The 22,661-nt window shown below is 46.9% G+C and overlaps 3 non-coding genes and 1 pseudogene across 3 annotated transcripts; all 4 read left to right on the top strand.

The window, feature by feature from the left end:
- Window positions 1–20,588: 20,588 nt before the first annotated feature.
- Window positions 20,589–20,752, top strand: LOC135027071 (U1 spliceosomal RNA). Its single transcript, XR_010223609.1, has one exon. It is a non-coding gene; the product is annotated as a U1 spliceosomal RNA (small nuclear RNA).
- A 152-nt stretch (window positions 20,753–20,904) lies between these two features.
- LOC135027094 (U1 spliceosomal RNA) lies at window positions 20,905–21,040 on the top strand (annotated as a pseudogene).
- Window positions 21,041–21,713: 673 nt separating this feature from the next.
- Window positions 21,714–21,877, top strand: LOC135027062 (U1 spliceosomal RNA). Its single transcript, XR_010223601.1, has one exon. It is a non-coding gene; the product is annotated as a U1 spliceosomal RNA (small nuclear RNA).
- A 152-nt stretch (window positions 21,878–22,029) lies between these two features.
- On the top strand, window positions 22,030–22,192 carry LOC135027092 (U1 spliceosomal RNA). The gene has a single exon (XR_010223629.1). It is a non-coding gene; the product is annotated as a U1 spliceosomal RNA (small nuclear RNA).
- Window positions 22,193–22,661: the final 469 nt, after the last annotated feature.

Raw genomic sequence — 22,661 nt, 5'->3', positions numbered from 1 at the left:
AGGACGTTAGAGAAAATAGGATTTTAATACCTACCGGTAAATCCTTTTCTCTTAGTCCGTAGAGGATGCTGGGCACCCGTCCCAGTGCGTACTGTGTCTGCAGTTATTAAATGGCCCTTAACTCCAGAACATTTATGTGGAGATGAAAACATCCAAGGAAGACTTGACCATATTCCTTGGATGTTTTCCCCCTGTGTGACTGCTCTCCAGCCTCGGAGGGTTGCATCCGTGGTCCCTAGGATCCCGTCCTGGATCCCGAACCATCGCCCCTCTAGGTGGTGAGAACTGTGCAGCCACCAATGGAGTGAGATTCTGGTCTTGGAAGACAGGATTATCCTCCGGTGCATGTGTAGGTGGGATCCGGACCACTTGTCCAACAGGTCCCACTGGAACACTCTGGCATGGAACCTGCCAAACTGAATGGCCTCGTAGGCCGCAACCATCTTCCCCAGCAACTGAATGCATTGATGGATTAACACTCTTGCTGGTTTCAGAATTTGTTTGACCAGACTCTGGATCTCCAGAGCCTTTCCACTAGAAGAAAACCTCTTCTGTGTCCAGTATCACTCCCAAAAACAACAACCGCGTCATTGGGACCAACTGCGATTTTGGCAAGTTTAGGAGCCAACCATGTTGTTGAAGAACTGTCAGGGAGAGTAGATGTTTTGCACCAACTGGTCCCTGGATCTCGCCTTTATCAGGAGATCATCCAAGTACGGGATAATTGTGACTCCTTGCTTGCGAAGGAGAACCATCATTTCCGCCATCACCCTGGTGAAAATCCTCGGAGCCGTGGACAGACCAAACGGCAACGTCTGAAATTGGTAATGACAATCCTGAATTGCAAACCTCAGGTAGCTTGATGCAGTGGCTAAATGGGAACATATAAGTAGGCATCCTTTATGTCTACCAAAACCATGAAATCTCCTTTATCCCCCGGACTGGAGATCACTACCCTGAGAGATTCCATCTTGAAATTGAATTTCTTTAGGTAGAAATTAAGGGATTTCAGATTTCAGATTGGTCTGACTGAGCCGTCCGGCTTCGGGACCACGAAGAGGCTTGAATAAAAACCTTCTCCCTGCTGACTAAGGCTGATTTGAACAATCGGTGAGGGGGAACGTCTTGAAACCCCAGTTTGTACCCTTGGGACACTATTTGTAAAACCCACGAGTCCAGGTCCGAATGAATCCAGAACTGACTGAAGAGTTTTAGACGTGCCCCCCACTGGTGCGGGCTCCTGCAAGAGAGCCCCAGCGTCATGCAGTGGATTTGGCAGAAGCAGAGGACGATCTCTGCTCCTGCGATCTTGAAGAGGCTACAGACCTCTTCCCTCTTTTCCTTCCTCTACCTGCAAAGAAAGGGGAATCTTAACTTCTTGCATATCTATTGGGCCGAAATGACTGCGTCAGATAATGATGCGTCTTCATCCGTTGAGAGGGAACATAGGGCAAGAAGGATGACTTACCTGCGGGAGCTGCCGAGATCAAATTAACTAGGCCGTCGCCAAACAAGGCTTCACCTTCATAGGGAAGAGACTCCCTTTCTTCTTGGAGTCAGCATCAGCATTCCCTTGGTGAATCCACAATGCCCTCCTATCCGAGACTGCCATGAAATTGGCCCGTGAGCACTTGTGCCCGGTGTAGGATTTTTAAATATGTGTAGTTTACTGTATGCAGGGGTTTAAAACCTTTTAGGAACTGAGCTCTAAGGTGTATTACATGTAGTTTAAAAAAAACAAAAAAGGTTTATTTTATGGCAGTAGTTTCCAAACTGGGGTTCTTGCACTGGTAGCATAGTTTGGTGGTCCAGGACCAATTAAAATTATTTATACTTTATTAAATTGGCAAAACCATTGCCTCACAACATAACTGAACCTGAGGATGACATGCTATAAACACAATTTACTTAATTTTATATTTTTTCTGAATTTCTCAATAAAAAAAACTTTGGCCTAGGGGTGCCGTGAAACAAATTTTGATACTCTAGGGCAGGGGTGTCAAACCCATGGGCCGCATGCCGCCCCCAATGCATCCTTTTGTGGCCCACAGGCCGGGGTCCGGCAGGGGTCCGACAGGGGTCCTTTTGTGGCCCGATCACCTTGCTTAGAGCGAGGGCAGGAGAGTGCAGCCAGAGTCTTTGCTTTCTATGTGCGGCACCATCTTCCCGAAGAGATCACCGGGAAGATAGTGCCCCTTCCACTGGCTACAGCACAGGTATACTGGGGTGGGGTAGCAAACTGGGGGCCCCAATGGGCCCCTCCAGCAGTCCCTCTACCAAAACACGTCTTTTGGTGGTTTTGCGGTGTTGTTATAACTACATGGTGACGATACTGTAGCACAGAGATTTTCAACCATTTACAACTCACGTCACACAGAACAAGATTTAAATATTGACAAGGCACACTGAAATATAATGGTGATGCATGGTGCAGTATTGTGTCCTAGGATGTCATGTCGCAGCTTCTCCATAGGTAACGCCTGAACAGGCCCGGTGACATGGGGGACAAAGGGGACACTTGTTCAGGGCTCCAAGTATTAAGAACAGAAATAATGGGGCCACAGTGCCAATATTGCTTTTTAAAGTGTATCCACCAACTGCTCAATTTAAGCAGGAAAACAATTAACAGGCCAACTAAACCCTCCCCCCTCCTTTTACCCCATCACTTTGTCCAGTCCCTGTGGTCCATACTGTATTGCCATTATTATGCATGTTGCTGTGCTGGCCCTTTTCTGAATGTCCCTGCCACCGCCACCGAAGAGCTGGATAGCCCAGTATGAAAACCACCTGCCGGCCTCACTGACGGTCCGAGTCAAAGGCTCCATTTTTTTTTAAAGATCCCTCTGCCAAGTTAAGGGGGGGTTGAGGGGGCCCCAGAGATATCAGTGTACTGGGCCCCGAGATTTCTGTTTCTGGCCCTGACCCTCAGGGGCGTATCTACCCCTTGGCCAGGATGGCACTTGCCAGGGGCACCATCCAGCTGTGCCAACCGTGGCTAAGGGATAGAGTTCTGCAGTCTCGAAAGGGCGCTATGGCAATCAGCGTGGGACTGACCAATTAGACGGTGAGGGAAGGATACTGAAATTGTCCCAACCCTGTTACAGTTTGAAACGCCCCTCAACTGCTGTCCACTGCTTCACTCCTAGCTCTGCCCCTTTGAAATTATTAATCCCTACCCCCCGGTAGGCGGAGTTCTCCAGGCCCATACTCAGGAGTCACCACTGCTGTACATTATGTGCCGGTTGTAGAGGCAGAGCGGGGAACATCAGAGAACGCCACAAATTACACAGTGGGCAAGGAGATGGCTGGAGACAGCTGCACAGCCATGCCTTGCAAGTTCGAGAGAGCTGTTGAATTTCAGCACTTCAAGTCAGAGCCTGCCCCCTGCTGCCCAAGCAGTCCGTGACAGTTAGTGTCGAGGAGGGGGGGATTTGTGCATGTGTGCTATCAGTGTGTGTGGGGGGGGGTGGGGGGTGGAGGATGTGTGTGACTGTGAGGGAGCTGTCAGTGTCAGTGGGGAGAGGAGCAGGAGGGAGTTGTCAGTGTGTGGAAGTGATGAGAGTTGTCAGTACTGGGGAAATGTGTGTGTACTAGATTTAGGAGTGTGTGTTTGTGAGAGGTTTCAGTTGGGGAATTAGAGTTCATACAGTCTAGCCTAGCTGCCACCCCCTGAGGGTTAGCCCTATCTGCCACCCCCCCAGAGGGTTAGGATTAGGTATCATGTGACTGCTGGAATCCCGAGCGCCGGATGCCATACCCAACCCCCTTTACTTTTTCAGGCATTTCTATCTCTCCTCTCTCTATGGTGTTCCGATTGCCCACTTTCCCTTGTGCTTTTCTCTCTCTCTCCTTTGTTTAGAGCATCAGTTTCTGTAGTCCACTTTATCCTTATTTTTTCCAGTGTTTCACTATCTCTCTGATGTAATGAGGATGTATGGTCTAGAGGGATCAGTAATGCATTGTACTGTATAGAGGCGTCAGGGATGTAGCGTAGGGTATAGAGGCGTCAGGGTTGTAGCGTAGGTTATAGAGGCATCAGGAATGTAGCGTAGGGAATAGAGGCATCAGGGATGTAGCGTAGGGTATAGAGGCGTCAGGGATGTAGCATAGGGAATAGAGGCGTCAGGGATGTAGCGTAGGGAATAGAGGCGTCAGGGATTTAGCTTAGGGAATATAGGCATCAGGGATGTACTAGCAGGTATATAGAGGTCAGTGTACTGTATAGAGGGGTCAGTAATGCAGTGATGGTTATAGAAAGGTCAGTGATGTAGTGTAGGGTATAGAGGGGTCAGTTATGTAGTGTGGGGTAAAGAGGGGTCAGTAAAGATACTAAGCTGTACTTAGAACACTTAGTACTTAGAACACTTCTTGAATTAAGACACAACCTGCAAGAAAAAGTATGCAATATGGGTGAAAAGGCAAATGTCAGAGGTCTGATACAAGTGACCAGCTCCACACCTTGCACCACATAGCGTTATGTTAAACTGGGATATGTTCTTTTTTGGTGTGTGTGTGTGTGTGTGTGTGTGTGTGTGTGTGTGTGTATGTGTGTGTGTGGGGGGGGGGGGGGTGCCAAAGGAAATTTTTGCCATTGGCTCCTTTGGTCTAGAACCAGCCCTGATCACAAAATACTTTTGTCTGAGCAGACTGGACACTGATCAGCGTTGGCTCATTCTCAGCCCCCCGCCCAGCCTCTGCTGCCAACAGACTGCTATTAGCTAGTTAACCTTCTGCCTTCCCTATCTATGACACAGACTGCTGCTAATGCTACCAGAATGTTCCCAGTGGCTTCACACCAACAGTGAATCCCAGCCGATGATGTAGGGCAGCGTGTGGGGGAGGGGGTCAGTTGCTGTGGCTCCAACATGGTAACCGCCAATGGACTGCAATGCTTTATCGAAAGGGGGGGCGCCAGTCCCTTACTTTGCCAGGGGCGCTTGGACCCCTAGCTACACCTCTGTTGACCCTAACCGATACCCCTAAACTAACCATAATTCCTGCAGTAAAAATCCATGTTTCTATGTATATAGGGGGTCATTCCGAGTTGATCGCTTGCTGCCGTTGTTCGCTGCGTAGCAATCAGTTGAAAAAAAATGGCTAATCTGTGCATGCACATGCTCCGTAATGTGCATGCGCATCGTACGGGTACAAAGTCCATTGTGGTTTTGCACTAGTTCTAGCGATTATTCCAATCACAGAACAGGCCACAAGGAGATTGACAGAAAGAGGGCGTTTCTGGGTGTCAACTGACCGTTTTCAGGGAGTGCTTGGAAAAATGCAGGCGTGGCAGAAGAAATGCAGACGTGGCTGGGCATTCGCTGGATGGGTGTGTGACATCAAAAGCCGTCCCTCGGTTGTTAGAATCAATGCACACGAAGTGTAACTACAGTGCTGGTCTTATTTTGAAACGATTTTGCAGGCGCTCTGCTGCTCAAGTGTTCGCACTTCTCCAAAGTGAATATACACTCTCCAGTGGGCAGCGACAATGCGTTTGCATGGCTGCTAAAAACTGCTAGCGAGCAATCAACTTAGAATGACCCCCATAGTGTATTGCAAGAAAATTAGAGATGAGCGCCGGAAATTTTTCGGGTTTTGTGTTTTGGTTTTGGGTTCGGTTCCGCGGCCGTGTTTTGGGTTCGACCGCGTTTTGGCAAAACCTCACCGAATTTTTTTTGTCGGATTCGGGTGTGTTTTGGATTCGGGTGTTTTTTTAAAAAAACCCTAAAAAACAGCTTAAATCATAGAATTTGGGGGTAATTTTGATCCCAAAGTATTATTAACCTCAAAAAACATAATTTACACTCATTTTCAGCCTATTCTGAACACATCACACCTCACAATATTATTTTTAGTCCTAAAATTTGCACCGAGGTCGCTGTGTGAGTAAGATAAGCGACCCTAGTGGCCGACACAAACACCGGGCCCATCTAGGAGTGGCACTGCAGTGTCACGCAGGATGGCCCTTCCAAAAAACCCTCCCCAAACAGCACATGACGCAAAGAAAAAAAGAGGCGCAATGAGGTAGCTGACTGTGTGAGTAAGATTAGCGACCCTAGTGGCCGACACAAACACCGGGCACATCTAGGAGTGGCACTGCAGTGTCACGCAGGATGTCCCTTCCAAAAAACCCTCCCCAAACAGCACATGACGCAAAGAAAAAAAGAGGCGCAATGAGGTAGCTGTGTGAGTAAGATTAGCGACCCTAGTGGCCGACACAAACACCGGGCCCATCTAGGAGTGGCACTGCAGTGTCACGCAGGATGTCCCTTCCAAAAAACCCTCCCCAATCAGCACATGATGCAAAGAAAAAGAAAAGAAAAAAGAGGTGCAAGATGGAATTATCCTTGGGCCCTCCCACCCACCCTTATGTTGTATAAACAAAACAGGACATGCACACTTTAACCAACCCATCATTTCAGTGACAGGGTCTGCCACACGACTGTGACTGATATGACGGGTTGGTTTGGACCCCCCCCAAAAAAGAAGCAATTAATCTCTCCTTGCACAAACTGGCTCTACAGAGGCAAGATGTCCACCTCATCTTCACCCTCCGATATATCACCGTGTACATCCCCCTCCTCACAGATTATCAATTCGTCCCCACTGGAATCCACCATCTCAGCTCCCTGTGTACTTTGTGGAGGCAATTGCTGCTGGTCAATGTCTCCGCGGAGGAATTGATTATAATTCATTTTAATGAACATCATCTTCTCCACATTTTCTGGATGTAACCTCGTACGCCGATTGCTGACAAGGTGAGCGGCGGCACTAAACACTCTTTCGGAGTACACACTTGTGGGAGGGCAACTTAGGTAGAATAAAGCCAGTTTGTGCAAGGGCCTCCAAATTGCCTCTTTTTCCTGCCAGTATAAGTACGGACTGTGTGACGTGCCTACTTGGATGCGGTCACTCATATAATCCTCCACCATTCTATCAATGTTGAGAGAATCATATGCAGTGACAGTAGACGACATGTCCGTAATCGTTGTCAGGTCCTTCAGTCCGGACCAGATGTCAGCATCAGCAGTCGCTCCAGACTGCCCTGCATCACCGCCAGCGGGTGGGCTCGGAATTCTGAGCCTTTTCCTCGCACCCCCAGTTGCGGGAGAATGTGAAGGAGGAGATGTTGACAGGTCGCGTTCCGCTTGACTTGACAATTTTGTCACCAGCAGGTCTTTCAACCCCAGCAGACCTGTGTCTGCCGGAAAGAGAGATCCAAGGTAGGCTTTAAATCTAGGATCGAGCACGGTGGCCAAAATGTAGTGCTCTGATTTCAACAGATTGACCACCCGTGAATCCTTGTTAAGCGAATTAAGGGCTGCATCCACAAGTCCCACATGCCTAGCGGAATCGCTCCGTGTTAGCTCCTCCTTCAATGCCTCCAGCTTCTTCTGCAAAAGCCTGATGAGGGGAATGACCTGACTCAGGCTGGCAGTGTCTGAACTGACTTCACGTGTGGCAAGTTCAAAGGGCATCAGAACCTTGCACAACGTTGAAATCATTCTCCACTGCACTTGAGACAGGTGCATTCCACCTACTATATCGTGCTCAATTGTATAGGCTTGAATGGCCTTTTGCTGCTCCTCCAACCTCTGAAGCATATAGAGGGTTGAATTCCACCTCGTTACCACTTCTTGCTTCAGATGATGGCAGGGCAGGTTCAGTAGTTTTTGGTGGTGCTCCAGTTTTCTGTACGTGGTGCCTGTACGCCGAAAGTGTCCCGCAATTCTTCTGGCCACCGACAGCATCTCTTGCACGCCCCTGTCGTTTTTTAAAAAATTCTGCACCACCAAATTCAAGGTATGTGCAAAACATGGGACGTGCTGGAATTGGCCCAGATTTAATGCACACACAATATTGCTGGCGTTGTCCGATGCCACAAATCCACAGGAGAGTCCAATTGGGGTAAGCCATTCCGCGATGATCTTCCTCAGTTGCCGTAAGAGGTTTTCAGCTGTGTGCGTATTCTGGAAAGCGGTGATACAAAGCGTAGCCTGCCTAGGAAAGAGTTGGCGTTTGCGAGATGCTGCTACTGGTGCCGCCGCTGCTGTTCTTGCGGCGGGAGTCCATACATCTACCCAGTGGGCTGTCACAGTCATATAGTCCTGACCCTGCCCTGCTCCACTTGTCCACATGTCCGTGGTTAAGTGGACATTGGGTACAGCTGCATTTTTTAGGACACTGGTGACTCTTTTTCTGAGGTCTGTGTACATTTTCGGTATCGCCTGCCTAGAGAAATGGAACCTAGATGGTATTTGGTACCGGGGACACAGTACCTCCAACAAGTCTCTAGTTGGCTCTGCAGTAATGATGGATACCGGAACCACGTTTCTCACCACCCAGGATGCCAAGGCCTCAGTTATCCGCTTTGCAGTAGGATGACTGCTGTGATATTTCATCTTCCTCGCAAAGGACTGTTGAACAGTCAATTGCTTACTGGAAGTAGTACAAGTGGGCTTACGACTTCCCCTCTGGGATGACCATCGACTCCCAGCGGCAACAACAGCAGCGCCAGCAGCAGTAGGCGTTACACGCAAGGATGCATCGGAGGAATCCCAGGCAGGAGAGGACTCGTCAGACTTGCCAGTGACATGGCCTGCAGGACTATTGGCATTCCTGGGGAAGGAGGAAATTGACACTGAGGGAGTTGGTGGGGTGGTTTGCGTGAGCTTGGTTACAAGAGGAAGGGATTTACTGGTCAGTGGACTGCTTCCGCTGTCACCCAAAGTTTTTGAACTTGTCACTGACTTATTATGAATGCGCTGCAGGTGACGTATAAGGGAGGATGTTCCGAGGTGGTTAACGTCCTTACCCCTACTTATTACAGCTTGACAAAGGGAACACACGGCTTGACACCTGTTGTCCGCATTTCTGGTGAAATACCTCCACACCGAAGAGCTGATTTTTTTGGTATTTTCACCTGGCATGTCAACGGCCATATTCCTCCCACGGACAACAGGTGTCTCCCCGGGTGCCTGACTTAAACAAACCACCTCACCATCAGAATCCTCCTGGTCAATTTCCTCCCCAGCGCCAGCAACACCCATATCCTCCTCATCCTGGTGTACTTCAACACTGACATCTTCAATCTGACTATCAGGAACTGGACTGCGGGTGCTCCTTCCAGCACTTGCAGGGGGCATGCAAATAGTGGAAGGCGCATGCTCTTCACGTCCAGTGTTGGGAAGGTCAGGCATCGCAAACGACACAATTGGACTCTCCTTGTGGATTTGGGATTTCAAAGAACGCACAGTTCTTTGCGGTGCTTTTGCCAGCTTGAGTCTTTTCAGTTTTCTAGCGAGAGGCTGAGTGCTTCCATCCTCATGTGAAGCTGAACCACTAGCCATGAACATAGGCCAGGGCCTCAGCCGTTCCTTGCCACTCCGTGTGGTAAATGGCATATTGGCAAGTTTACGCTTCTCCTCCGACAATTTTATTTTAGGTTTTGGAGTCCTTTTTTTTCTGATATTTGGTGTTTTGGATTTGACATGCTCTGTACTATGACATTGGGCATCGGCCTTGGCAGACGACGTTGCTGGCATTTCATCGTCTCGGCCATGACTAGTGGCAGCAGCTTCAGCACGAGGTGGAAGTGGATCTTGATCTTTCCCTAATTTTGGAACCTCAACTTTTTTGTTCTCCATATTTTATAGGCAGAACTAAAAGGCACCTCAGGTAAACAATGGAGATGGATGGATTGGATACTAGTATACAATTATGGACGGACTGCCACGGTTAGGTGGTATAAAAAAACCACGGTTAGGTGGTATATATTATAATAATAATACAATTATGGATGGACGGACTGCCTGCCGACTGCCGACACAGAGGTAGCCACAGCCGTGAACTACCGCACTGTACACTGGTTGATAAAGAGATAGTAGTATACTCGTAACAACTAGTATGACACTATGACGACGGTATAAAGAATGAAAAAAAAACCACGGTTAGGTGGTATATATTATAATAATAATACAATTATGGATGGACGGACTGCCTGCCGACTGCCGACACAGAGGTAGCCACAGCCGTGAACTACCGCACTGTACACTGGTTGATAAAGAGATAGTAGTATACTCGTAACAACTAGTATGACACTATGACGACGGTATAAAGAATGAAAAAAAAACCACGGTTAGGTGGTATATATTATAATAATAATACAATTATGGATGGACGGACTGCCTGCCGACTGCCGACACAGAGGTAGCCACAGCCGTGAACTACCGCACTGTACACTGGTTGATAAAGAGATAGTAGTATACTCGTAACAATTAGGATGACACTATGACGGTATAAAGAATGAAAAAAAAACCACGGTTAGGTGGTAGGTATATAATAATAAATAATACAATTCTGGTCGGACGGACTGCCTGCCGTGTGCCGACACAGAGGTAGCCACAGCCGTGAACTACCGCACTGTACACTGGTTGATAAAGAGATAGTAGTATACTCGTAACAATTAGGATGACACTATGACGGTATAAAGAATGAAAAAAAAACCACGGTTAGGTGGTAGGTATATAATAATAAATAATACAATTCTGGTCGGACGGACTGCCTGCCGTGTGCCGACACAGAGGTAGCCACAGCCGTGAACTACCGCACTGTACACTGGTTGATAAAGAGATAGTAGTATACTCGTAACAATTAGGATGACACTATGACGGTATAAAGAATGAAAAAAAAACCACGGTTAGGTGGTAGGTATATAATAATAAATAATGCAATTCTGGTCGGACGGACTGCCTGCCGTGTGCCGACACAGAGGTAGCCACAGCCGTGAACTACCGCACTGTACACTGGTTGATAAAGAGATAGTAGTATACTCGTAACAATTAGGATGACACTATGACGGTATAAAGAATGAAAAAAAAACCACGGTTAGGTGGTAGGTATATAATAATAAATAATACAATTCTGGTCGGACGGACTGCCTGCCGTGTGCCGACACAGAGGTAGCCACAGCCGTGAACTACCGCACTGTACACTGGTTGATAAAGAGATAGTAGTATACTCGTAACAATTAGGATGACACTATGACGGTATAAAGAATGAAAAAAAAACCACGGTTAGGTGGTAGGTATATAATAATAAATAATACAATTCTGGTCGGACGGACTGCCTGCCGTGTGCCGACACAGAGGTAGCCACAGCCGTGAACTACCGCACTGTACACTGGTTGATAAAGAGATAGTAGTATACTCGTAACAATTAGGATGACACTATGACGGTATAAAGAATGAAAAAAAAACCACGGTTAGGTGGTAGGTATATAATAATAAATAATACAATTCTGGTCGGACGGACTGCCTGCCGTGTGCCGACACAGAGGTAGCCACAGCCGTGAACTACCGCACTGTACACTGGTTGATAAAGAGATAGTAGTATACTCGTAACAATTAGGATGACACTATGACGGTATAAAGAATGAAAAAAAAACCACGGTTAGGTGGTAGGTATATAATAATAAATAATACAATTCTGGTCGGACGGACTGCCTGCCGTGTGCCGACACAGAGGTAGCCACAGCCGTGAACTACCGCACTGTACTGTGTCTGCTGCTAATATAGACTGGTTGATATTTAAAGAGATATTAGTAGTATACAACAATACTATACTGGTGGTCAGGCACTGGTCACCACTCCTGCAGCAAAAGTGTGCACTGTTAATTAATATAATTGTACTCCTGGCTCCTGCTAACAACCTGCAGTGCTCCCCAGTCTCCCCCACAATTAATTATAAGCTTTTAATTTATACATTGATGACTGTGCAGCACACTGGGCTGAGCTGAGTGCACACAGACTGAGTCACACTGTGTGACTGACTGTGCTGTGTATCGTTTTTTTTTTCAGGCAGAGAACGGATATAGCAGAGAGAAGTGAACGGATATATTATATTAAATAAAAGTTAACTAGCAACTGCACTGGTCACTGACTGTGGTAAACTAACTCTGTCTGCGACTCTGCACAATCTCTCTCTATCTAATCTATCTATCTCTATTCTAATGGAGAGGACGCCAGACACGTCCTCTCCCTATCAATCTCAATGCACGAGTGAAAATGGCGGCGACGCGCGGCTCCTTATATAGAATCCGAGTCTCGCGATAGAATCCGAGCCTCGCGAGAATCCGACAGCGTCATGATGACGTTCGGGCGCGCTCGGGTTAACCGAGCAAGGCGGGAAGATCCGAGTCGCTCGGACCCGTGGAAAAAAAAGTGAAGTTCGTGCGGGTTCGGATTCAAAGAAACCGAACCCGCTCATCTCTAAAGAAAATATCTGTAAATCCAATGGTACCGTAAGTGCGGTATATACTCGCACTTCTTTGCGGGGTGAGAACATCTCCCCTAAGTGAAGTCAGCCCTATGAATAGAGTTTATGTGATCCCTGTGCAGCAGTCACAGAAAGGGTTCATCTCTGCAGTTTGTCACTCAAATTACATTGCTGCATTTTTTCTAGAAGTGGATCTGAGAGCTGTTACCCGCAGACCAGCTACAATAATTATCCTGGGTACTCACTAGACCAGTGGTTCTCAAACTGCACCCTGGGGTGCCTCAGGATACTTGCAGGGGTGCCTTGGATTGGTGGTCCAGGACCAATTCAAAATATTTATAGTTAGTGTTATAGGCAAAACCAGTGCTGTTGGCTGGCAATCATAACATATGTGCACAAGCAGAAGCAAATCCTGTCCCCTACCAAAGGGCCAGTGCTAGGGTGTTTGGCGCCTCCCTGCAAACTATTAATTTGGGCCCTCTCTCCAATACTTAATAAAGGGACAGTGCGCTCCTTAAAAAAAGAAGGTGTGGTATCACAAGGAAGGGGCATGGCCACACAATAGCACCCCAAATCAAAATACGCCACACAGTAGCACTATCTTATTGTCATTACACCGCATGTAATAATAATAATAATAATAATAATAATACCCACAGTCGCAGTGCCCTTTATACACATAACCACCATATCAGTGCAGCTTACACACATAATGCCAACAGTAGCAGTGCCCCTTCTACACATGCCCACGGTGGCAATCCTTTACATGGCAAATATCAACCTGGTTTTGCCATGTAAAGGATTGCCACTTTAAAAAACAAACAATAAAAAAAAAAAAAAAAAACAACAGGAAAAAACACAAAATCTCTCACTTTCTGATTCTCACACCCTATTACATTCCTCCCTATATATTTAAATGTTTCTATTACTGTATGTTCCCTCTTCCCTTCTCCAAACTATACACATCAACATTTTTTAGTATTTCCAGGTAAGTTTTGTGATGTAGGCCATGCACAATTTTAGTTGCCCTAATGTATTTACAGACTTCTGGAGATATGGCTTCTGGAACTGAACACAGGATTCTAAATGTGGCTGTACCAAGGACCTATACAGTGGCATTACAGGTTGAGTATCCCTTATCCAAAATGCTTGGGACCAGAGGAATTTTGGATATCGGATTTTTCTGTATTTTGGAATAATTGCATACCATAACGAGATATTATGGTGATGGGACCTAAATCTAAGCACAGAATGCATTTATGTTTCATATACACCTTATACACACAGCCTGAAGGTCATTTTAGCCAATATTTTTTATAACTTTGTGCATTAAACAAAGTGTGTGTACATTCACAGAATTCATTCATGTGTCATATACACCTTATACACACAGTCTGAAGTTCATTTAATACAATATTTTTAATAACTTTGAGTATTAAACAAAGTTTGTGTACACTGAGCCATCAAAAAACAAAGGTTTCACTATCTCAGTCTCACTCAAAAAAGTCTGTATTTCGGAATATTCCGTATTTCGGAATATTTGGATATGGGATACTCAACCTGTATTACTTTTTTCTGCTACTGGTTCTTTAACCTATGCAAACAAGCATCTGACTTGCCTTTCCTATTGCTTTGTTACATTGCTCACCTGAAATAGTAATACTTAGATAGCTTTCCTCTTGCCATTATAATGCCCTTAATATTATAGTTAGCCTTTGCATTTTTGAGACGTGTATGATTTTGCATTTTTTGGCATTAAATGTTGCCATGTTCTTGACCATTCCTCTAGTCCAGGGGCAGAACTGCCAGAGACAACAGAGTCAGTTGCCGCCGGGCTCCAGCCCTGAAGGGGCTCCAGCCCTAAAGGGGCTTCCTCCATTGCCCCCCGGCTGTTACGTGCCCTTCCTACTAAATAGACAAAGGCGCTACCAGCAGGGTCTCGCAGTTTGTACATTCCATGCCGTAACACCCTTCTTTCCACCTTTTTCAAGACCCAGCCCAGCAGCCTCGCCGCTGCCACCACCGCTAGCTGCAGCACTGCCAGCGGTGGGGTGCCCCTGCTTCTTCTCACACCACAGATAGCTGGGCAGCACTGCAACTGCCTGCCTGATTGCTCCGCCCCCTTCCGGCTCCCAAGCACCTCTGCTGCCCAGTGATCCAGGAGCCTGCTGCTAGGAAGAAGTGGCCGAGCTTCAGCAAGCGAGTCTGGACACTGGCGGAGGAAGCCATGATAACCAGATAATGGGGAGTGGAGAGCCAGTTCCTAGGTAATACTTTATACAGCTGGTTGAGATCCTGGTCGGTGGATATGGATTCCAAGAAAACCCTGGAGGTGCTTCCTTTCAAGGGAGACACTCTCTTTGGAGAAGACCTCAATAAGATTGTAGCTGATCTGGCTACTGCTAAAACAGCTTGCCTACCTCGTATGACTCCTACCACGCAGAAGGCTAAAAGTACTTTCCCTTGGCCCTTTCATCCCTCAGGTAAAGCGTACCCAAGGTCAGGCATACCCAAAGCAAGCTCATGCTTCCATACCTGCCAAGCCCAGACTGAAGCAAGCCTGGGCTGCCCATCAGCCTGCTTCCAAAACGGACAAGCCTGCCGCATGACGGTGCAGGCCTCCCTCTGGGGGATCCCAGGGTGGGGGGCCCGACTTCTAGGTTTGGCATAGAAAGGTATAATTCTAAGCTAGAGAATTCTGTTTGGAGCTCACCTTGTACTTTGTGAAGAAATAATCAGCATTGTGGCTGAGCAGATACATGTAGTGTGTGGCTGCAGCAAACTGCATGGATCTGCTGCGTTGTAATGCTGATACTTTTTTTTTGCAAAGTACCAATAGCTTCATATAATGTTCACAATTTTTATGCAGGATCAAATAGCTCAATAGGTAGGGTGTTTGATTAGAATTCAACAGGTTATAGGTTTGAATCCTGGGTATGGTAGTTTGAGATGTGTTATTTAATAAAGTATGTTGTTCTGACTGCTGGGATATCATACTAAATAAATGGAGTTGATCATTTTTTTTTTTATTTTTTTTTTAAACTAGGGACAATTTCCAGATACTTTTCTTTATAACTGAGATTGCCCCCTGGAACTTCACATCAGTTGACCACTATGCATGAGTGGGCAGTGCTTGCTCTGGATCTGCCCACCCATTTATGTGCCGTCATAAAAGAAAGCACAACTGACAGTTATCCTGGGCGTACACTACACAATTATCTGTCAGGCTATCTATCCAGTCTGGATGGATGGAATGAAAATCTGGTAATGTATAGTAGCAAATGTCAATTAACCATTTGCTCCCAAACACTAGAAAAGTGGTCAAAAATGGTCATTACACAAATTGGTTAAACCCAAAATTTAACCAATTTGTTTAGGGGACCATGTTTGTCCATTTTCTAGTGTTTGAGAGTAAATCGTTGATGGTCATTTGCTCACATAGATAACCGGATTTCTATTCCAACCAGCCAGTGTTGGAGATATGGTCTGCCAGATTACATAATGCATACCAGAGCCATAACTAGACTTTTTGGTGCCCTGTGACAGAGAATTATATGCCCCCCCCCCTCCCCTCCCCATTTTTGCAATATGGACAAAAGGCGCATGCCTTGTGGGGAAGGGGCATAACAAGATTGGTCTCAGAGAAAGCACATGAGATATGAAGATATATCTAGTATACTTGACACTCAATGGTTTGTGGTATTGCCGGGGTGCCCTCCTTAAATGCATATACAGTCACACATGGCGTGTTTGTGCAAATGGCGTATCAGCAGTCAGCACTAACTGGTGACATGCCATTTGTACAAGTAAGCCATGTGTGACTAATATATAAACATACTTTATTAAATAACACCTCAAACTATCATACCCAGGATTCAAATCTATAGCCTGTTGAATTCTAATCAAACACCCTACCCATTGAGCTACTTGATCCTGCATCTATTCTAACCTCCAAAAACAGATTCAGTTGCATTTTCCAGCGTGTTTTGTTTGCGCCTTTGCAAATGTCTTACATCGACAAACTTATTTAGTACTATTTTGCAAATAGGGTTACATTGTCGCAACATTGTGTTCCCTAATTGCTTGATTTTTTAAATGCAACAATTGATAAAGACACCTGATAATTGCTCTGTGGAGTGTTATTTTGTGTCTACTTCTTATCTACATTTAATTCCCTACCTCTAATCAAGGCATTTTTAAATGCTGGGGGCTGCCAGGACGTGAGGCCTACCTAGACTTTAGATCGGAATTTGAATGTACTTGTGAACTAACTTAATTTCCTACTTCTAAATTCATTCCTAAATTCACTACTTACATTAATCCTGTAGTTGGGCATTTTGAGCCTTCAATTGTGGGTATTGTTTTGTGTCCAGACCAGCAGCTGGTGGTGTGCATTTGCTGGAAAGGCATCGAAGACCTCCGATATGCTGCATCTCCTGATGTGTGTCTCCCTCAAGTGGCTGTCAGCAAATGCATGCTAGACACCCCATTCCAAGCTGATTGTGACATCACGGAACATGCATCATAGAACAGGCATGCTAGAATATGGGTCTTCAACCTGCGACCCTCCAGCTGCTGTGGAACTACATATACCAGCATGCCCTGCCTCAGTTTTAGCATACCTTAATAGCAAAACTGTGGCAGGGCATGCTGGGATGTGTAGTTTCACAGCAGCTGGAGGGCCACAGGATGAAGACCCATGTGCTAGAGCCAAGCCGCAGGTACATTGAATGCTAGCAAGCTGAATGTTTAAATCCTTTTTGTTCCGCAGCATTCCAATGCGGAAGATTCCATGGAACCAGAGATTATTCCATTGAGAAGGACATGCTGCCTGGATGACTGCACTGTGCAAATTAAATCACGGAGCCAGTTGGCTTGTGGGTGGCTCTGGTGACTGGGTGGTTGGGTGGGCGGTGTGTCAGAGGTGGAGCACATGCAAATGAATGTGTATCATCCTGCTAGTGAGAGTGAAAACTCATGCAGGAGTGTGCCTGCTTGTCAGTGGGTTATGCACCTTGCCAGGCGTCAAATCTACATGGAGCAGCTGGAGGGGACAAGAGCAGGTTTGCAAAATATAGATAGAAGAGCATATATGCTGGCGCATTCTCCATGATTGTGTCAGCTTATGTTTTGGTGCACTGCACTTTCCTCCACTAAGTTTTAGCCATTTTGGTTAAACGCAAGTGTAGTTGCTTCTCGCCCTTTTGGCTGTGATCTTGTATCGTGGTTGAAGAGTCTGCTGGAGGGATTGTTTTCTTCATTGACGAGAGACTGAAGATATTACAGGATGGAAGGCTTGGGAACACTATCTGTTTTTCAGTTGTGGAAGAGTTGAAAGACAGCTTTTCCTTGCCAATATCTCTCTTTTGCAAAGAGCTACGTATTGGAAAATTCAGGGCTATACCGTGTAGATGAAGCACTAACAGGAGGCTTTAAAATTTTCATTCTAGTTTCCTTCGTTTGGGAGAAAAATGCAAAGGTACAAGACAGCTTTTCCTTGCCAATATCTCTCTTTTGCAAAGAGCTGCACATTGGAAAATTCAGGGCTATGCCGTGTAGATGATGGCCTAACAGGAGGCTTTAAAATTTTCTTTCTAGTGTCCTTCGTTTGGGAGAAAAATGCAAAGGTACAAGACAGCTTTTCCTTGCCAATATCTCTCTTTTGCAAAGAGCTACGCATTGGAAAATTCAGGGCTATGTCGTGTAGATGATGGCCTAACAGGAGGCTTTAAAATTTTCTTTTTAGTGTCCTTCGTTTGGGAGAAAAATGCAAAGGTACAAGACAGCTTTTCCTTGCCAATATCTCTCTTTTGCAAAGAGCTACGCATTGGAAAATTCAGGGCTATACCGTGTAGATGAAGCACTAACAGGAGGCTTTAAAATTTTCATTCTAGTGTCCTTCGTTTGGGAGAAAAATGCAAAGGTAGCTTGTGCCATCGCCACTCTGCTCCTTGTGCCGCCTTGGCGGTTTACATGAGCCACTGCGGTGACGTTGTCTGACTGGATCAGAACCGGTTGGTCGCAAAGTAAGGTCTCCGCTTGACGTAGGGCATTGTATATGGCCCCTAGTTTCAGGATGTTGATGTGAAGACAAGTCTCTTGACTTGACCAAAGACCTTGGAAATTTCTTCCCTGTGTGACTGCTCCCCAACCTTGGAGGCTTGCATCTGTGGTCACCAGGATCCAGTCCTGAATGCCAAATCTGCGTCACTCGAGAAGGTGAGCACTCTGCAGCCACCACAGGAGTGATACCCTGACCCTGGGGGACAGGGTGATCAACCAATGCATCTGTAAATGTGACCCAGACCACTTGTCCAGTAGGTCCCATTGGAAAGTCCTCGCATGGAACCTGCCGAATGGAATGGCTTTGTATGATGCCACCATCTTTCCCAGGACTCGAGTGCAGTGATGCACTGACACAAGTTTTGGTTTCAATAGGTTCCTGACAAGAGTCATGAGTTCCTGGGCCTTTTCTATCGGGAGATAAACCCTCTTCTGGTCTGTGTCCAGAATCATGCCCAAGAAAGACAGACGAGTCGTAGGAACCAACTGCGACTTTGGGATATTGAAAATCCAGCCGTGTTGCTGTAACACTTTCAGTGAAAGTGATACACTGTTCAGCAACTGCTCTCTTGATCTCGCTTTTATGAGATCGCTCAAGTACGGGATAATTGTGACACATTGCTTGCGCAGGAGAACCATCATTTCCACCATTACCTTGGTGAAAATTCTCTGGGCCGTGGAGAGACCAAACAGCAACGTCTGAAATTGGCAATGACAGTCCTGTACCGCAAATCTGAGGTACGACTGATGAGATGGATAAATTTGGACATGAAGGTATGCATCCTGTACACAAATGCGGACAACAGGTGTCAAGCCGTGTGTTGCCTTTGTCAAGCTGTAATAAGTAGGGGTAAGGACGTTAACCACCTCAGAACATCCTCCCTTATACGTCACCTGCAGCGCATTAATCATAAGTCAGTGACAAGTTCAAAAACTTTGGATGACAGCGGAAGCAGTCCACTGACCACTAAATCCCTTCCTCTTGTAACCAAGCTCCTGCAAACCACACCACCAACTCCCTCAGTGTCAATTTCCTCCTTAGACAGGAGAGCCAATAGTCCTGCAGGCCATGTCACTGGCAAGTCTGACGAGTCCTCTCCTGCCTGGGATTCCTCCGATGCATCCTTGAGTGTAACGCCTACTGCTGCTGGCGCTGCTGTTGTTGCTGCTGGGAGTCGATCGTCATCCCAGAGGGGAAGTCGGAAGACCACTTGTACTACTTCCAGTAGGCAATTGACTGTCCAACAGTCCTTTGCGAGGAAGATGAAATATCACAGCAGTCATCCTGCTGCAAAGCGGATAACTCAGGTCTTGTCAGCCTGGGTGGTGAGAAACGTGGTTCCGGTATCCATCGTTAATTCAGAGGCAACTAGAGACTTGATTGAGGTACTGTGTCCCCGGTACCAAATGCCATCTAGGTTCCATTTCTCTAGGCAGGCGATACCGAAAATGTACACGCTTCTCCCAGGGCAAGGCTCACCCATTGCACTCTGGGTGTGCTGCTCCTGCGATTTCCCCAAATGTGGGACACTTGACTGCATAATTTGTGTTTCCTCTGGTCGGCTCTTGTATAATTCAGATCTCTTTGTCTCAGGTCTCTCTCCAGCCTAGTTTGCTGTCTGTTTCCACTTCTCTTTTCTTGAGCCGCTCCCTTCTATGCCCTTGCGCACTATCCTGACTTCTCCCGTCTGCTTACTTTGTGCCTTCCAACGCACAATGCGAACTACAGGTAGTTCTGCAGGGCCCACACCCTTTTAGTTGCCTTACAGAGCAGCTCTGGAGCTGTTACAGTGCCCAGCTGCTGCAAGAAATCAGCTGGAATGCTTTAGGGGCTGGGGCATTGCCAACATGAGCCCCACACCGAAGGAGGGTGGGGGTGTTTAATGCGAACTAAGGGTCATCCAAGCGCCGCAAAAGGCCGCCATGCCCTGCATACCCCTTTTCTCTTTTCATATGCAGATGAGGGTTGAAGCCAACTTTGACCCACTGCTTGGATGACATCACCATATGCAAATCCATCTGCTGCAGGCCTTCCCCCAGGAATGCTTGCACTAGTTGTTGCATTTGGTTTGTTGTTTGGGGGTGCTTCAGTATTAGGCAGCCTTCTGCCCTCCCATGTTCATCTGAAAATATGTGTTCTCCCTGCAGTTGTTGTCCCCAGATGAGAGTTCCCTTGTGCTGCCTCAGTTGAATCGCCTTTACTTGACAGAGATGTGCCTGAGCAGCGGCCCTCCCCAGCCCTATCCCAAATCATACTTATTTTGCATAGGAGATATCATGGTCATGAAGATTGTTCTCCCAGGGTGAGGTTCATTCATTGCATTCTGGGTATGATGACCCCTGTGATTTCCCCAAATGTGGGAAACTCGACTGCATTATTTGTGGTAGTGGGGGACTGTGTTTGTGCTTTCCTCTGGTCAGCTCTGGTAAAAGTCAGATTTCTTTGTCTCAGATCTTCCTCTAGCCTTGTTCTTCTTTCGAGAGTTCCCTTGTGCTGCCTCAGTTGGATCTCCTTCACTTGACAGGGGGGTGCCCGAGCAGCGACCCTCCCCAGCTCTAGCCCAACTCCTACTTACCTGCCAGGTGAGATACTATGATCATGTAGGTGCTTCTCCCAGGGCAAGCCTCACCCATTGCACTCTGGGTGTGCTGCCCCTTTGATTTCCCCAAATGTGGGAAACTTGACTGCATAATTTGTGTTTCCCCTTGTCGGCTCTCGTATAATTCAGATCTCTTTGTCTCAGGTCTCTCTCCAGCCTAGTTTGCTGTCTGTTTCCACTTCTCTTTTCTTGAGCCGCTCCCTTCTATGCCCTTGCGCACTATCCTGACTTCTCCCGTCTGCTTACTTTGTGCCTTCCAATGCACAATGCAAACTACAGGTAGTGCTGCAGGGCCCACACCCTTTTACTTGCCTTACAGAGCAGCTCTGGAGCTGTTACAGTGCCCAGCTGCTGCAAGAAATCATCTTGAATGCTTCAGGGGCTGGGGCATAGCCAACATGAGCCCCACACCGAAGGAGGGTTCATCCAAGCGCCACAAAAGGACGCCATGCCATGCACATCCCTTTTTTCTTTTCATATGCAGACGAGGGTTAAAGCCAACTTTGACCCACTGCTTGGATGACATCACCATATGCAAATCCATCTGCTGCAGGCCTTCCCCCAGGAATGCTTGCACTAGTTGTTGCATTTGGTTTGTTGTTTGGGGGTGCTTCAGTATTAGGCAGCCTTCTGCCCTCCCATGTTCATCTGAAAATATGTGTTCTCCCTGCAGTTGTTGTCCCCAGATGAGAGTTCCCTTGTGCTGCCTCAGTTGAATCTCCTTTACTTGACAGAGATGTGCCTGAGCAGTGGCCCTCCCCAGCCCTATCCCAAATCATACTTATTTTGCATAGGAGATACCATGGTCATGAAGATTGTTCTCCCAGGGTGAGGTTCATTCATTGCATTCTGGGTATGCTGACCCCTGTGATTTCCCCAAATGTGGGAAACTCGACTGCATTATTTGTGGTAGTGGGGGACTGTGTTTGTGCTTTCTTCAGGTCAACTCTGGTAATAATCAGATTTCTTTGTCTCAGATCTTCCTCTAGCCTTGTTCCTCTTTCGAGAGTTGCCTTGTGCTGCCTCAGTTGGATCTCCTTCACTTGACAGGGGGGTACCCGAGCAGCGACCCTCCCCAGCTCTAGCCCAACTCCTACTTACCTGCCAGGTGAGATACTATGATTATGTAGGTGCTTCTCCCAGGGCAAGGCTCACCCATTGCACTCTGGGTGTGCTGCCCCTGTGATTTCCCCAAATGTGGGAAACTTGACTGCATAATTTGTGTTTCCCCTGGTCGTCTCTCGTATAATTCAGATCTCTTTGTCTCAGGTCTCTCTCCAGCCTAGTTTGCTGTCTGTTTCCACTTCTCTTTTCTTGAGCCGCTCCCTTCTATGCCCTTGCGCACTATCCTGACTTCTCCCGTCTGCTTACTTTGTGCCTTCCAACACACAATGCAAACTACAGGTAGTGCTGCAGGGCCCACACCCTTTTACTTGCCTCACAGAGCAGCTCTGGAGCTGTTACAGTGCCCAGCTGCTGCAAGAAATCATCTTGAATGCTTCAGGGGCTGGGGCATAGCCAACATGAGCCCCACACCGAAGGAGGGTGGAGATGTTTAATGCGAATTAAGGGTCATCCAAGCGCCACAAAAGGACGCCATGCGATGCACATCCCTTTTTTCTTTTCATATGCAGACGAGGGTTGAAGCCAACTTTGACCCACTGCTTGGATGACATCACCATATGCAAATCCATCTGCTGCAGGCCTTCCCCCAGGAATGCTTGC

This window comes from Pseudophryne corroboree, unplaced genomic scaffold, assembly GCF_028390025.1.
Source record: "Pseudophryne corroboree isolate aPseCor3 unplaced genomic scaffold, aPseCor3.hap2 scaffold_453, whole genome shotgun sequence".
Taxonomy (NCBI): domain Eukaryota; kingdom Metazoa; phylum Chordata; class Amphibia; order Anura; family Myobatrachidae; genus Pseudophryne; species Pseudophryne corroboree.
Note: the sequence above shows the minus strand (reverse complement) of the source record. Positions and strands in the feature narration are given on the sequence as shown.